Here is a 19046-nt window from a genome sequence, read left to right as displayed (position 1 = left end):
AAGATGAAGAGACGTTGGGTTTTCGTTACCTCGATGAATTAGCTGAAGCAGCAGTTGAGGCATCAAGAGAAATACCGATGTCTCTAGAGTACCTCACTGATGGTGAAATGACTGGTGAACGCTACTTTACAGATGACAATTGACGACGACGAGTAGTTTGATTGTAATCTTTTAATTTTTAATTGTCGTGATGTTTTAATTTTTAATTATTGTAATTTCAGTGTTGTTGTCGAGTTTTATTTCTTCCTTTATGTTACAGAGCTCTTCGTCTTTTTATTCTCCTCTCGATCCCTAGTAAAACGAGTAATGGTCTAGAATTTGTAAGTATGGTGTTTCAAATGAATTTAATGTTATAATCAAGAAAGAACGTAATAGCACGATTTGATACGTCAAATTACCAGAATCATTGAGAATAGAGCTATCAAGAATATACTTTCTTGATATGTTCAGAAGTTAATTAGAATGAAAGAGTTATGTAACATGACACATGGCGGTGGTATGATCTACTGTGAACCATCATGTCCCATTAGAACTCAGCATGACTTACTGTAATATAATCACGTTGATCAAGTGTCATTATATTATACTAACTCATGCATCAGTTCCTAACATTACTTCAATAACATTCATATTTTAAGCTCGAAAGTTTCCAGAATATAGAAACTAACAGTTTCTATATGATGTAACACTAATAGCATGAAGAGATAAATGATTTCAGATAAGAATAATTATGAAAATATCTTCAAAAATATGGAGGATATTTATAATGAAAGATATGATGATACCTTGGAATTTCTAATATCGAAGGATGATGAAGAAGATTTATCCGTAAGGGTTTAGATTCGGAAGCAAGGTATTAGCTAAAGATTTCATCAAAAACAGAATCATTTGGATTCTTTGAAGTCAAACTTATTCTTTGTGATTTGTCCACGGCTTCCTTCATAGTTTCGCATAATCCGCCTTTCGGTAATAGATTTTCTATTGAATGTTTCCAATATAATGATACACAGGAAGCACGAAGAGGTATATAATTTCGGACGAGAATATTTACGAAAATATCCTCAGAAATATCGAAGATATTGATGATGATATTTTTGGAATTTCTAAGTTCGATGGTTGATAGATAAAGATTTTCCGTAAAATTTTAACATGACTTCGGAGCAAGATATTCTCTACAGATTTCAACGGATCCAGAATTACCTGGATTCTTTGAATATAGAGTATGGTCCTTGTATTTGTCCTTGGTCTCCTTCTTGGTTAGTTCAATCCGTTTTCCAATTCCAACTTTTCTGAGCTTTTCCAACATACTATTCTTTATCATCAAACTTCCGATGATTAAGGTCGTTTACGGTTGTCTATAGTTTCTGCTGCTTCATTCAGCTTTTTCAACATTCAGAGTATTGATTTGTAGACTGAGTGTTGTTCAGAATTTTAGAATGAAAGATCATAATTCTAAAAGATGAATGTTATACATATATCTGTTGATATAGATATGTTGTGAGTTATTAAAGTACTGATTGTTGATTCCCGGTAACTGGTATGTCAGTTCTCGTTACAAGATGCGGATGAGTATATGATATGGTTTCAATGAATAAATATAATGATTTATCAGAGAGCTTTAAGTCAAGAAGTAACGAGGTTGTTGGTAAGTCTGCTGGTAATATAGTGGAATATAAATGGTTCTCTGGTAACAATAAAAGAACACACATATAAATCAAGGTTATAATATGGTTGTTTCGAATGAAAAGTCGAAGTTGTCTTGCTGAAGCTGTGACAAAATTGGCTATTTTGAAAGGGATTACCAAGTTATTTTGGGTAATAATAATGCTAAAGGAGCTAACACAGATACGGTTTAAACGTTTTACTCAGGTTCCGAGTGTTTTCAGGTGCATAACTATATGCGTCAATCTCTTCTTCCGTAGATGAGGTGCGGTTGGTTCATACTCTCGGTTGAGGTGTTTTCAAGAATCATGAAAGATTTTGAACACAGATTTGTAATCGTCAAGATACAAATGAAGTTTAAGATGAAATCAAGTGGCAAACTTGAAGAATTGTTTAGTTTTATATGTTATAGTCAATATTTTAATTCATTTTAATTGTCCAATGTTGATAGTCTTCAGTTGATAGTCCACAGTTAGCAGTGTACAAATAATAATTCATATATAGTTTACTATATAATATTCGAATTAATTAATACGTATCGTGACCCGTATTTGTCTCAGACTCGATCACAACTCAAATTATATATATTATTGTAGAATCAACCTCAACCCTGTATAGCTAACTCCCGCATCACTGCATATAGAGTGTCTATGGTTATTCCAAATAATATATATAGATGCGTCGATATGATATGTCAAAACCTTGTATACATGTCTCGATATTTAAAGTGCGTAAAATAAATAACAGAAATTAAATAACGATAAATAAAGTGCGTAAAGTAAATAACGGAAATTAAATGATGATAAATAAAATTGAGATAATTAAATTGCGATAAATAAAATGCGATAAATAAATTGCGATAAATAAAATGTAATCAGTTAGCTAGGAACAGTTAGCTAGGATTTGTTAGCGTGGATTCTTAGAAAAATTTCTCATAATTAAATTAGTCTGTTTCTAACAAATTTTATTTTATCAAATATTTTCTTCATTATGCCACTTGTTGGATTTTGATAGGTCAAAAATCCAAATTTAAAATTGAATGAAAATGGTTATTCTGCGGTGAACGGATACGAATACCGGTGGATGTAAGTAGGATAGTGAATAACTGTCGAATCAGATTCGAAGAATGTACAGTGTAACTTATTAATGCGAAATCTAAATATTCCTCGGTATTACCTATCCGTTAAATTATTTTCACCATTAACAGTTTGTACAATAAAAATTTTAATTACAATCTTTATGAAAACATATATACATATATATTTTCTTCAGACTTAATCATGGATTTAATGAGTCAATGTGATATTAAACTCATCGGATTTACGGCTAGAACTAGAGTACATAATCTCTAAAACATTAGAGATTACATAATCGCCATAAAGAACGAAGATAGATGAGGTAGAACGATACATAGAACGAAGATCATACTCAAAGTACAGATGATGATATTGAAGCATGGATTGTTGATGGTACTGGTGCTGTTATTGATGGTACTGTTGGTGCCGGTGATGTTGCTGAAACTGGTAAATTTTGCACCATATTCTTCGAATTGATTATTCGAGCGTGAAGTTCGTTGACTTATTACTCCAGGATAATTGTCGGTCGGAACGAGCGGATGAATAAGGTTTAGAATTGTGGATAGAATATAATCTTGTCGAGTTATCCTGGAAATGAGACTAAAAATGGTGTCTCGAACAGGTTCGCCGGTAAACGCTTCAGGTTCATTATCAAGAGGTGAATTCGGTTGGTGGAAGGGATTGCCTTCTGCGCGTCTCCATTGATTAAGTCAACTACGAATCCATCAGATGAATTGGGGTTGGATGATTGGTTGATTCATTCTGGTGACGTTGCTTCTGAAGCTTAGATGACTATCCATTCGGAATAACTGTCGGGATAACTATCAGAATAGCTGTCGGAATCTGAGGGACTCGAACTAGTTGAAGGATTCATCTCGTACGATCAGATGAAGGATTTTCGATAAGAAATAGATTATAGGTTGTAGATTAGTATCCTGCTATACATCATTTACATATGCATTGGTAATACTAAAATCTCATAAGTTACGGAGGAATCTACTGAAGCTGTCAGGTAAAGATAACAATAACAGATACGCTAAGATATGAATTAGCAGATACGCTAAGATATGAATTTTGTCTATACACTATTTATGCAGTCAATGCAATAAGATGTGTCTAGACTAAGAATAATAAGCAGGTAATTTACTAAGGATGATAAGCAAATGATTTTCTGACAAAAATGATAAGCAAAACTTTTGACATGCAGACACGGTCGGAGTCCAGACTCACTAATGCATCCTAACGACTTATCAGTTAGACACACTAATGCAGACCTGGTTCGCTAAGACCACCTCTGATACCAACTGAAAGGACCCGTCCTAATCCATCCAGACAAAGTCCATATCGATTACAAACGATTCACAATAGTTGGTTACATCGCGAGGTACTTGACCTCTATATGATATATTTTACAAACATTGCATTTGTTTTTAAAAGACAAACTTGCTTTATATCGAAAATTGATGACATGCAAATCATTTCATAATATATTCAACTGTAATTGACTAAATAATAATCTTGATGAACTCGACGACTCGAATGCAACGTCTTTTGAAATATGTCATGAATGACTCCAAGTAATATCTTTTAAATGAGCAATTGTACAGTGGAAGACTTCTTTCATACCTGAGAATAAACATGCTTTCAAGTGTCAACCAAAAGGTTAGTGAGTTCATTAGTTTAACATAAATAATTATTTCATAATTTTAATAGACCACAAGATTTCATATTTCCATTTCTCATAAACGTACGTCCCATACATAGAGACAAAATAATCATTCATATGGATTGAACACCTGGTAATCGACATTAACAATATACATATAAGAATATCCCCATCATTCCGGGATCCTCCATCGGACATGATATAAATTTCGAAGTACTAAAGCATCCGGTACTTTGGATGGGGCTTGTTGGTCCCGATAGATCTATCTTTTGGATTCGCGTCAATTAGGGTGTCTGTTCCCTAATTCTTAGATTACCAGACTTAATAAAAAGGGGCATATTCGATTAGATAATCCAACCATAGAATGTAGTTTCGATTACTTGTGTCTATTTAGTAAAGCATTTATAAAAGCATCGCATGTATTCTCAGTCCCAAAAATATATATTGCAAAAGCATTTAAAAAGGGATTAATGAAACTCACAATACTGTATTTTGTAGTAAAAATACATATGACGACATTGAACAATGCCAGGTTGTCCTCGGATTCACGAACCTATATCATTTGTATATTTATTAATATTCATGGCTGTAATTGCACACACATATATATATAAATGTATTAGTTATATCATTTTTATGTTAATAATATATATATATATATATATATATATATATATATATATATATATATGTTTTATATGTTCATTTTGTATATAATAAAATATTAGATTTTTGTTATGTTATATGTGTTAAATATATATGTTTATGTATGTATTTCATTTGTTTATCAAACCAGTAATTTTGTTATATTAAGTTAATACTAGTAGAAATAATAATAATAACATTAATAATATACATATGTTAATAATAATCCTATTAATAATAATAATCATGATATTAATAATAATACTTGTAAAAATATTAATTTTACTGTCTATGATAGTTATTAATAAAAATAATAATTTTATTAAGAATGATATTATTAATAAAAATAATGATATTGCTATTAATGATACATTTGTTTAGTAATAATATTAATAATGATATTTATGATAATAATTATGTTAACAATAATGATACTAATATTTGTATTACTTATATTATCATAATCTCATTCATAACATTATAATTTCACTTAATCAATTCCTAATATAATTATTATTGTTTTATAATATCAAGTTTGTATCATAATAAAGGTTTTATTATTATTTTCATCCCTAATTCTATTTACATATTTATATTTATATTCATATTCATATCATACATATATTTTTGTCATCAAAACATATCAATCATTATTATTTTTCATAATAACACTAATATGTATAATACTTAATAATAATAATAATAATAATAACAATAGCAATAAATATAATAATAATAATAATAATAATAATAATAATGATAATTATAATAATTATAATAATTAATTAGGAAACTACCTCATAAAAATGGAGTCTAAAAAGAAATGCCACCAGCGGGTCTCGAACCCGAGACCTCTCGATACCCCATCACCTCCCCTAACCATCCATCTGCGATTGTTTATCTGATTTAATACCCAACAGAAATAAATTTAACCCATAACAATTGTGTTCATCTTCTTCTTCTTCATAAGTTTTATGGATTCAACAAACATCGATAACCATATAACTAATTCGTGGTTTTATTTAAGGCTTCAAGACATCACAGAAAAAAATAAATTGAGTTCTAAGAATAAAAAAAAAATTAATACAAAACAACCATCTGCAGCGTCGCTGCTTGAAAACAAAAAAAAAATGATTTCGCATTTAATCGCGTTTTAGATAATGATTATAACACAAAATAGTTTTCTAAACATGTATAAAAACTATTAGAATCGTCAATTGATGCTAATACATCGAAACACTTACGAATTTCTTCATGAACGAATTTGTTGACTTTTTAAAATTCAAGTTTGACTCAAAAATTCGAACTCGTTATGAAGAATTTGCAATTGAGATTTTACAGAAAGATTAAGTAAGGGATTTCTAACCTTTCTGCAATATTAGATTTTTAAGATTGAAACGAATATGAATCCTTGCAAAAATCAGTTTCGCGTACAGGAGAAAAAAAATGAAAAATATAACTTGTTTAATCAAAGGAAGAAATTGAGGAGTTGAGTAATTGTTAATCTTGTTTTGAGTCAACTGATTTAATGCACTTAAAAGAAAAAAGATCGATTTGTACAAGATGAGAAAAGTCGCCTAGTATCACGGGTGAGAATACTTGTTAATATTAATATTACTACTAATGCTTATCATTTTATCATAATAATATTAATAACAATGATAAGGATAATAATAATTATTATTACGTATATTGTTAATAATAATAATAATAATAATAGCAACATTAATATTAATATTATTAGTAATACTTATAACATTTACATAACAAGTTAATATTAAAATACTAATATTTACATAGATTGAATTATTCTAATTTCTTCATATAGTATTATAAATTTTTATATATATACATATATATCTATAATATATACCTATAGTAATTATGTATAGAAATTATGTAATGTATCATATAATAACTTACATTTGTGTGTTGTATAGTTATAAGTGTTTGTTTTTAATTTTGTTTAATATCAAACGCCTGACCATTGGTTGTTACTATCATTTAATAACTAACTTCGAAAACCTATACATATATATACATATGTTTTATATACTTTATTTGTATAGAGGAAATTTTTAAATAATAATCATTATAAGGTCCTATTTTTATCTTATAAATTTTTAATATCTACAACATATAATACACCAAATTATATTTATTATTATTATTTATATATACATACACACATATCTACCTACAATTAATTGTTCGTGAATCGTCGGAGATGGTCAAAGGTTTAATGAATGTATAACAACAGTTCAAAATTTTGAGATTTAATTACATAGACTTTGCTTATCATATCGAAATTATATAAAGATTAAGTTTAAATTTGTCGGAAATTCCCGGGTCATCACATGGTGATGGTGGGTAAAGGATGTCCATTATGTGGGACATCTGGTCCTCGAGCTCAGTTACTCGAGCACAGAGGATATCCACCTCCCTCGTCAGTTCCTCGACAAAGGGAGAGGCTGGTGGAGCAGGCGGTGCTGATGATGCAGGTGGTGCTAGTGGAGCTGGTGGTGCAGACGGTCCAGCACCAGAAGTAGATGCTGCGTAATGGGGAGCCTTACGTATGAATGGATCAGCAGGATACGGCACAAGCCGCTTACGGGCGGTAACTCTAACCTTCAGTCCACGTGCGTTAACGAACGACCTACCTCCGTTAACCCATGGAATAACAGTACCATCGAAACGATACCGCTTCTTCGGCGGGGTAGAGGGTGGCTGCACGGGTGCCTCCTCAGGGTCCTCGTCGGAATCATCGTCGGAATCCTCGTCGCTGGAATCGTCGGATGATGAGTCGTCAGATGATGAGTCATCGGAATCATCGGAAGGTGGATGTGCTCGGCCAGTAGTCATCAGTCGGTATCTGCCGGGTGGAATCGGCACAACACGTCCATCAGGAAAGCGTCTAGCCCAATGATTATGCTAATTACAGAATGGAACGTCCCCATATTCCCCAGGAATCACAGCACCACCGGAATGGTGATGTGGCTCCGAGGGTCCTGGGATGAGTGGAGCTGGAATCTCCGGTGGATCCTCATGTCCATCTGAGATGATCACTGGGTCGGGTGTGTGGCTACTGGCTCCAGAGGACGAAGCACCAGAGTCGCTGGTGGGTAAAGAGGACGGGATCTGTGAATCGGCAAAAATGGCAGGCGATGTAGCAGATGAGTCTGAGTCGCTCTCCAAAATGATAACAGGCGGGATATCCGACATCTGAACAAGGAAAAATAACTTTTTCCCTGTCAGTAAGTCATAAAGCAAGCACGTATTAGGCAAAGTAACTACGACAGTCTAGATCATCTATAGCAGTAAGTAGCATGGCAATAACGACAAGTATCATGCAATCGAAAGCAGGTAATAGCATGCAGTTGTGAAAGCAAGTAACAGTATATAGCTTATAGCAGTAAAAGTAAACAGCAGCATGCAGCAAGTTTCGCAGAAACAAGTAAAATAGCAAGTTGTAGATTAGTCCTATTAGTGAATCCTACTCGGTCCGGTCTAGACTCACTAATGCAACCTAATTCCCTACAACCTGGCTCTGATACCAAATGTGACGCCCCGTACAAAACCATCGTGTACGGATCATCAACAACGAGATCATTACAAGGTCAAACACTATATGCTGTTTTAAAATAAGTTTGCATTCATAAGAAAAGGTGACGTCATAACCAACGCCAAATGTTTAACATATGATAATGTGCCTCTACGAATAGAAGGTGATAATAATAGTACGTGACCCATAGGTCATTACAGATTCATTGTTTCAAAAGTAACATAGTTTGAATGCAAATAAATGTTCATACGGAGACATCTCTAAAGCAGCGGGAGTCTACAGCAAGACTAGTACAGCGGAAGCAATCATACCTCTAAGCACCTGAGAAAAACATGCTTAAAAACGTCAACACAAAGGTTGGTGAGCTATAGTTCAAGTATAACAGTAATGTAAGGTAGGCCACGAGATTTTAGTGTTTCAAAACAGTATGAAAAGTATATGTATAACCGTGGGCACTTGATAACTAACTTAACGTAAATAACACCCCCTAAAAGTACACTTGGAGAGTGCGTATGTTTACGAAGTATTAAACACCCGTTAAATGCTAGCGCTACTAGCCCGAGTGGGGATGTCAAACCCTATGGATCCATATCTAAGATTCGCGTTCACCGGTTCAAAGACTAATGACTAAACGTTACCGAGCTAAGGGAAAAGTTTATGCCGTTGTAAAACCTACGCATATATAAAGTTTAAGTACTCGTGCCTAGTATGTAAAACGTAAAATGCGCATGTATTCTCAGTTCCCAAAATAGTTAAAGTAAAAAGGGATGCTATAACTCACAGTGAAAAGTAGTAAAGTCGGTACGCGGGATAGGTAAGCAAGTGGTTGGTCCGAAAGGTCCTCAACCTAAGTCAAAAGTTACTAAGTCAGTAAATCATTCCCAAAGGTTTAAAAGTATGTAAATTAGGTCTTAAGTATCATCATCATTCATCATTAATCAAAAAGTGTAAGGTAAGTTTTATTCAAGAATAGAGTTTGAAATAAAGGCTGACTTCGTTCAGTCGCCACGACCTCTATACAAACTGAAATGAGGTGAGACCAGTGGACATGGATCCGCACATGAGTCTCCTAGGTACTGACCAATTTATAGAACCAAACCCGTCTTTGTTTGATTGTTGTGACAGTTTAAGTGCGAGTAGGTCAGAAATTTCAGCACAACGTTAATAGGGTGTAGTGACTTTCGGGAGGCCATAGATCCTAAACCGTAACTCGGATTAAGATGAGGTCTAAATGGAAAATCATTTACTTGAACTGAACTAACTGAAAATCAACTTTCCAGTAGCCCATGTGGTCTGATCAGACCCATAAAACGGTAAGAAAGGTGTTCCGGTGGGTTCTTGGTGCTTGATGCTCATCACGGTTCTCATCCTTGATGCGTATAGCTTCAAGTGTACAACTCGTTGATGGGTTTGCATCATATTTACCAAGTTTTGACCATAATAACACTAGTGTAAGCCTAAGATATATAGCACAACTCACTTAAGAGTTGTATGAAGGTTGATGAACCAAAGTTACATCAAGATCTTAGATCCGACACTTACATGAGTTCTAATAGTAATATTAAGCTACAAACTTGAAAGTAAACTAAATAATCAAGATCTTAAGTTGTAGAACTTCGATATTAGCTAGATTATAAAGATCCTAGAATAGAAAGTCTAGATCTAGTGTTCTTAAGTTAGATCCTAAGTTATAGAACTTGGATCTTCACTTTAATGAAACCATAAGTTATGAAACTTAGATTTTCAACTTGTAAAATGTATGTAAGCTTATAAGCTTTTATTTACAACAAAATTAGAAGCTATAGAAACTTAGATCCAACACAAGTGTATGAAGTTATAACTAGAAAGTTATACTTCCATGTTCTTGAACTTATAAAGTTAACTTTAGTTTCAAGAAATATGAGATCAAGCTTAACTAGTAATACTTGACCAAAATAACAATATTACAACTTTAAAGTACTTACAAAAGAAAGAAATAAACTAAAGTACAAGTATTATGTTCATGTTTGTTTCATACTTAGGAAGATTCAAATCAAAGTTTGGATCTTAGGATTTAAGTCTACAAAACATGAACACAAGTATGATTATGAAACTTATGAACTTTAAATCTTGAAAACATTTAAATGTAGAACCATAAACTAACAAGTTTAGGTTCTTGTTCTTGGTTCTTCATCAAACAAAAGATTTAAGAAAGCAAGATTCATGGAGATGCAAACTAGGAAGTTTGATCTTTAACAACAACAAACAACAAGTAAGTAATCAACAAACAAAGAACAAGTAATTGATGATGATGTGGTTCGGTTTTAATGGAGGAAAAAGAAAGAAACAAAAGCTTTGTTACTTACAAGTTAGAGAGAAACATAGAGTAAAAGAAGTTGCAAGTAAGTTGTGTGTGTGGAATGAAAGGATACAAGTGAATAAGTAACACAAAAAAAAGTTTTGAACTCTCCCTTTTACCCAAGGTGGCCGACGGTTTGGGGTGTCCCAAAGAGGCAAGGTCAAAAGTAATCTTTCATGCATGAGGAGGTGGTGTGAGCTTGAAGAAGTAATAAAGTTAAATGGTATGGGAAAGAGGTGTAAGTATACATGTAACAAGTCTTTACATATCACTAATTAATCTAGTTTGGTCTTAATGAAATACTTGCATAATAATGGGCTAATTAGTCCATTAAGAAAGTAGGGTGGGCTTCCAAGTCCATGTCCATTAATAAAAGTAGGGTGGGCTTCCAAGTCCATTAACACAAGCCCAAGTCCACGTTAAGCAATAAATTAAATAAAAGGTCCAAGCAATTAACCACTAACATTAGTTAATTAAAAATAATTAATAATAATTAACCATGAACGTAAATAATATTCCAAATATTATTCGTGAAAAGTACGTGTGTCACAAAGACAAGTCGAGCATGTAAAGTCAAATACGGCAACGAGTAAATGTATAAAAATAAATTTAATAAAGCGCAAGTATTAATAATAAATATTAATAATTATACGTTGGAAAATCCAGGGTCGTTACACTTACCTTCTTGGGATTCCATGGACCAAGATTCGCTATTATATGGACAATACCGATCTACTTTAGTAGATCATATATGTAGAAAATACATCTCATTTTGATGAATTGAAAACATCCCTTTTACATTTCTATTTACCGAGTTCATATATTTGTTTCACATGTTCCTCGGAGGAATTCGATCTCTTCAATCTTGGGATACCATTTAATCAACTATAACATCGGCAAGAGAGTCAAATAGGTCTGGAAGAAAGAGTCTGAGGTTGGGTTGGATGACATACATTTTGGTTGATCCCACCACCATAGGGGATTGGACATATATCTTCTAAAAAAGTCAACTATTATGTATCATCTTATATCTTTATTTTTTTAAATAGTTGCAAGAGCTCAAAACGTGGTGAAAAAGACAAAAGCTCTTCAAGTTCATCCAAGATACATGGCTTACATACCCTGCTCAAAATTATGGGAAAATAATCGACTTGAGGGTTCAGAGGAGAATTGGCCATTCAATCTTGTGAACTAATCGAGATCGAAATTAGAAAAAGAGATACAAACGAAAAGGAATAATCAATCGATGAGAACATCACACCATTCTGTTTCAATAGAGGTACGAGAAAGGGTTAAGAGCAATGAAGTAGGTGAAGTGGTCGGATTTTGCGATTTGTACCCACCACTGTTGGATGTGGTTCAAAGAGCCAAACGAGGATGAATACCACACCAAAAAGTCAAGACCAGGCTCCTTAATAGAATGTTTAACTGATCTATTCTGGATTAATCGAATTGGTATTAAAGTTGTAACATGGGAAAACCACGAAAACAAGACTTATTTCAATAACCCGTTGACCTACGAATTGTAGAAGTATGATTTTTTGAAAGAAATAAGCACTTAAATAATAAAACTCAAGTGTACCATCTTCTTTATCATTTCTAGGAAAATGTGCGGAAGGAAAAGGGAACAACGAAGTGATCTGAATCAGACTTAAATGGGAATGACATGAAAAGTTTTTTTCAAAACCTAGCATTGAGGGTGTTACGACAATATATAAGAGGAATGGCGAAAAACTCATGATTGGTGTGGAGGGGAAGGTCCGTTTATAATATAGTTCAAGAAATAGTCGTCTCATTTTTGTACTTCTTCATTCATTCTAATTTATTGACTTCAAGACTGGTTCTGAATGCCACATAACATCATCCTCAACCAACCTCCATCCTACCGGTGCAACCACTAAAGAATTGCTTATACACTAAACAGTTGTTTATATACGCTTACTTAAAGACTGACTTTTATTCATATTCAATTCATTAGGCCAGCTAAACTAAGAAAGATAGATGTGTCTAAAGCGTAAGAAAACTGTGCACACTAAGAGAAGATGAGAGATGTTCACAATCACTACCACAAGAAAGCCATCCCTATCTCTAAAAGGGCCCATCACTGTGTTTGTACCTTCCTGGCTTAGGATTACAACTTCACTTACTTTATGGCCTTGACGCCTTTTTCTAGCAGAAGCTAAGCGCGTGGAAGGTGCGCTAAGAAAGGTTGCTTCTGTCGGCCTTTATATGCAATAGTCCACTAATAGCGGAAGATAGGGTTACCGTACATACATGAGTCTTCCAGTTCCTACGGAAGCTCTTTCTTACTGGTGAAGTAGTACAACAATTGTATCTTCTCTTATAGCCAGACGAGGTGGGTCTCCTTTTTAGTTCAGTAGATAAAAGAAAGTACTAGATAAGGAGTAGGTGAGTGATTCCTCGTTAACCTGAGTGATGTTGATCACCTAGTATTTGGTAGGTAAAATTCCAAAGCTTATCATCGAGTTTGACTACGAAGGAAGGAACTCTGCAAAAGATTAGTCTGCAAGAAAGGTCTACTTATCTTGTACACCCTCTAAAATGCCCCTGTTAGACGTCAAATATAATAGTACAAAACAAATTATGAACTATATGTACAAAACAAGTTATGAATATGAATATGAATATATATGTAATAATAAGTTCTAATAAGAAGTCCATAACTTGTTTTATGTCTTTCATCATGTCAATGGTGTTGGAACAGTTTGATTGACAAAATTTTGAATAGTCAAACTATCTGTAATACTCTCAGCTGGGCCTAGTAGTAAATAACCTTTTACCCTTATCTAATATTAATTTATTAATATTAGTGATTTTAAAAATTATGTGTTTATAATTATTGGTATATGGGATAAAGTGTGTTTTGTGACAAGGGTCACATAACATGTTTTGTTATGTGAATTAGACCTCGATAGAAACGCCTAATAAGGTACATTGTGTTTCAGATAACTGGTAAATACTCGCGTGTTATACAGAATGGGTATCCTCACTATTAAGAAACCCCAAATAGTTATATATACTCATGTACGTTCCTTCATCACTATTTTTAGAAAACTAAAAAACCCTAATCAACATTTTCTTTTAAATTCCATAAAATCAAAGTCTGGAATCATAGTTAGTGATCTTGTGCATCAGATTTTAGTAGTTTCAAGGATCAAAACAATGTATGTATCTCAGATTTTAGTGAATTCAAATGAGTTTCAAGTGGGTTTTATAAAAGTAGACTTTTTATGCTTGATTCTTGATCTTAAGTGTTTGCTATGCTTGATTATGGTTAGGAATAGCTTCTATATGTGTTATATGGTATTATTGAGCTTTTGAATTGACCAAAACAAGCAGAAATCGAGTTTTGGGTGTAAAAAACCCAAAAACAGTGACCTAATGCTGTTCTTCAGCTTCCCTACGAGTGACAGCTCAACCACACGGTTGACCACGTGGTTGAGGGCTCAGCCACGTGGTTGAGGGCTCAACTTTGTTAGCTTTTAGAAAAATTGAAAAGGTCGTAACTTTCAAACCGTAACTTCGTTTTTGACAAATAAACTATCGTTGGAATTGTCATGAGGTCTACTTTCCAATGGTAAGGTTTTAAAACACAAATTCAATCTTAGATATAAGTCAATTTACAATATAAGTGTGTATGCTTCATTTTACTCACGTGCGGGGGTTACAATTGAAGGGGGAATTGTATAATCTTGTCATATATGGATAGGGATATATATGAGTTGGGTTTTGTTCTGAATTGGTATAAAATTTTGTTAAGTCCATCACTCGTACGAAGGATATTTACCTCGTACAAAGAGAGTATCTCTTTGTACAAAGACAAGGTACTCCGTACGAGGTGAATTCTGTTAAGATGAACTCGTGTTGAGTACTAGCCATATACGAATACCTCATTTCCTCGTACGAGGAGAGTGATATCTTCGTACGAATAAGGGTCCTTTCGTATGAACTGCTTGTTCATTTGAATGTTTAACTTTTGTGTTCATGCTGTGCTTTATTGGATCTTGCGGATCACTGAGTTATTATATCATTCTCATGTGGAAAAGAGAAAGAGAAGGCTCAGTAACATTAGACCACTGAGTTCTTTCTGGTAATCGGTGAGTGGGACTATCCTTTCGGATATGATTATACAGTGATAAGTATAGTGATTAGTGATATGTGATTAGTCATTAGTGATATGTATCTAGGTATTAGTGTGATGTTGTGCTTAGACTCTGCCTTGTAGTCTGTGTCTAGTGCAAGTGACTGTATGTGACTATGTACACCCAGTGCTCACGACGATGGTGAATTTCGTCATTCGGCCGAAGTCGATGGTGAATTCCGACATAGGATCCCTTATGCTCACGACGATGGTGAATTCCGTCATTGAGTTGAAGTCGATGGTGAATACCGACGTAAGATACCAACCTTTCCATTATTAGTGTTGTGGTGAGGAAAGTGTGTTGAATGTGTACCCCGACCAGATGGTGATGCCTGTCCTATATTTGTGTTAAGGGATTTGTAACTCAGTGGCTAGTAATTTATGATAATAAGTTGTGCTTTAGCTTATAATGATATACTATTAGATATTTCCATTCACTTAGCAGTGCGCTAATTCCCCCACAGTGTCCTTTCCCTGCAGGTGATGTACAGCATGTTTTGGGATGGGTGTGGCAGGGATTGAAGTGATTTTTGATACACTTGATAACTCAGATGTTTCGCATAAACTGATTTATATTATCGTCTGTAATTAAGTAACACCGGTGATTTATATTATATAATGTTTTGTGTAATATATAATATACGTAATCTTACTTTCGCAGTGTATAAAAAAGTACGGTGTTATACTGTCAATCTACGAGCTTATTAATTACAGAGTATCTACTACTCCCTTCATTTTATATTTATGTTTGGTATTTTTTTTTAATTGTTCCAAATTAATTGTCTAATTTCATAAAAAAATAAATAAATATAAATATGTAAAGTTCATTTATACCTTTAATATATGTATGAAAGACAAGACAGATAAGTACTCGTAAAAAGTAAGAGCCTAAGAGGTACAATTGTAGTAAAAGCATAGAAAATACAATAAAATGATGTATTTCTAAAAAGGGTTAAGGCTAACATATAACTTTATACCTTTTTTTTCTTCTTCTAATGTAGGCTAAATACCCAGAAAAATACCAGTGTACATTACATACTTTCAAAAAGTATTTTAATGTAGGCTATTGATGACCGATTATTTGCGTGTGCAGTCCTTGAGGCTAACGGACGTTAACAAGAAGCATTCATAGATCGAATTGATTAGAGTTTCGAGTTCTGATTACTCCTTCAAGCTTGGTGTGCATCAGATCGTATTACAATTCATCTTTGAACAGCACATCGAAAAGTCAAAGTTTATGAGATTTTGGTCAACAATTCAATTGGATCGTTACATAAATTTTCAGGTCTTGAATTTAGTTCATGAATGTTAGGTGATGGAATTAGAAAAACTTTCATGAAGAAATTGTATCCTAAAAACGCCTAAATGTTAACGTCCGTTAGCTCTAGAGACTGCACACGCGGGTAACTGATCACCAATAGCCTACATTAGAACACTTTTTGAAAGTGTGACCTACACTGGTATTATTTTGGGTATATATTGATATAATCAAACACTTATTATTTATTTCGTCTCAATTTTATTGTCCACTATTTCTTTTTAAATGCTCTAAATTAATTGTCTATTTTTATAAATGAATAAAAATAATGTGACAGTCATTTGTTCTTAGTAAGATAAAAGGATAGGTAAAAAGTAAAAGGTACGACTGAAAAGTTAATAAAAGAGTATATGTGACAGTCATTTTTTTTAAACTGTATGTATTTTGTTCGGGGATAAAGGATTTAGGACCGACACTTGGAATAATTTTAAATTATATTTAATAAAATAAATAAAGGTAGAAATCAAAAAGGGAGGGAGTTTATGCGGGCGGTGATGGAAGTGGTAGCTGCCGGCAAAGTGACAGCAATTTTGGTTGCCACAAGAGGTGGAAAGTGACACCTGGACAATTTTAGGCCGCCGTTTGCAACCTATCCATACATTTCAATTTAGTTTAATTAATTAGGTGAATTAATTATTATATAAATTAATTATATTATATTTTACGCATTAGGCATTATATAAAACTCAAAACAAGCACGCAATGTAAAAAAAAAAAAAAAAAAAGCACGCAATGTAATACAGACACATTTATTATTTGTACCTCAGATAATAATTTGAAAACAAATCGTACCAAATCATGTTATCGTAGTAAATATCTTTCTTAACTCTTAACGTACTCGAGTTAATTTTTTTTAAAGAAGGCTCGTAGTCTTATTTATTTATTTATTTATTTTTTGAACGGCAATTATATATTAAAACAACTCAAAAGATACAAATCGTTCTCACAAGATGAAAAACATAACGATACTGAGCTAGAATCCTATTTTACATCAAACTCACTAACATACACGACCTATGAGAAATTACAAAATAAGAATTTTCGGATTATGTAACCAATCGAACCAATCAAGCTTTTTTGTTTTGCACCTATTCCCGATCCACTCAAAACTTTTAACTTGTAACTTGAAGCTCGTAGTCTTATTAATCACTCCGTATTTTACTAAATCTTGTACTTCCACAAATATTTAACATATTCTATTTTTTGGTTCTAATTTATCTTTGTAATTAAAATTGTTAAGCATGCAAAAGATAGTTAAACTCTCATGGAGTCGTGGCATATTAGTAATGCTGCATAATCCTAAAAAACGGCATGTATATGTTGTCTATATAACACCCCAACTTTTTCGATCATTTTTATACGAACGAACTTGAAACTTAGTGTTAAAATACAATGCAAATTTGGAATAATATGGAATTTGTAAATATGTATGGAAAAATATCTAGATATTAATATGTATAAGAAAATATCTAGATATTAATATGTAAAAAAAATATCTAGATATTTATATGTAGAAAAATCTAGATAATATAGATATTTGTAGGTGAGAAATATCTAGATATTTATCCATGGAAATATCTAGTTTCTAGAATGTTCCATGGAGTAGTATAAATATAGGTGGGTGTTTCATTTATGTAATGTGTGAATTTGTGAGAGTGAAATAAGAAGTGAGTTGTGAAGAAGAGAAGAAGAGTGTGAGTTAGCGAAAGTAGAGAAGATAAAGCTTGTAAGTAATATTGTAATTGTAATTTAATATAAGTGTTTTTGTTAAGTTTCCCGATCAAGCCTTAGTTTGTGTTTAAGTTCTTAGTGCACTTTTGTTGTTCTTATTATATGGTCGGCTCTGCCGCCTAAGTAATACATGGTCGGTTATACCGCCTAAAGATATATGGTCGACACTGTCGCCTAAGTACATTGTGCACTAAGGATTTATAAAATTAAAGGCTAACCAACGTCAAAGTGTTGGTGTAGTGAGTCTAGTATAGCCTAGATCCTCTATAGTGGTGTGTTGGGCTCGTCGAAGCTTCCAACAATTGGTATCAGAGCGGGTCGTTCGGGACCATTGCTAGTGGAGGTACTCATCGGTAAACGTTAGACGTTTACATCGTCTTGTTAACACCAAATCCCTAAGGGAAATTCTGTCATAGCACAGTTAGGAACTGTGAAAGCTCATTGGTCTGGGACCAAGCTTATTGGACGTCGGACGTCATGATGGCAGATCTTGCAAGTACGAGCAGTGGAATCAAGAGTCTCAATAACCACAACTATGGTTATTGGCGGACTTGCATAGAATCCTACCTACAAGGACAGGATTTATGGGAAATAGTTGCTGGCAGTGATACAACGCCTCCACCGAAAGAAAATGCCGAAGCCTTGAGAAAATGGAACATCAAGGCCGGGAAGGCTTTATTTATATTGAAGACTACAATCGAGGAGGATCTATTGGAGCACATCCGTGACGAGAAAACACCAAAGGCAGCTTGGAAAACTTTTGAAAAGTTGTTTTCAAAGAAGAATGAAGCACGCCTCCAGCTCTTGGAAAATGAGCTCGCAGGTATCTCACAAGGAAGTCTATCTATTTCTCAGTATTTCACCAAGGTGAAATCTATTTGTCGTG

General features: G+C 33.4%; 1 pseudogene; it reads left to right on the top strand.

Annotated features, from left to right (window-relative positions):
• LOC139889130 (uncharacterized) overlaps positions 1-11840 on the top strand; it is a 62092-nt pseudogene extending 50252 nt beyond the window's left edge.
• The last annotated feature ends 7206 nt before the right edge of the window (positions 11841-19046 follow it).

Source organism: Rutidosis leptorrhynchoides, chromosome 1 (assembly GCF_046630445.1).
Source record: "Rutidosis leptorrhynchoides isolate AG116_Rl617_1_P2 chromosome 1, CSIRO_AGI_Rlap_v1, whole genome shotgun sequence".
Lineage (NCBI taxonomy): Eukaryota > Viridiplantae > Streptophyta > Magnoliopsida > Asterales > Asteraceae > Rutidosis > Rutidosis leptorrhynchoides.
Note: the sequence above shows the minus strand (reverse complement) of the source record. Positions and strands in the feature narration are given on the sequence as shown.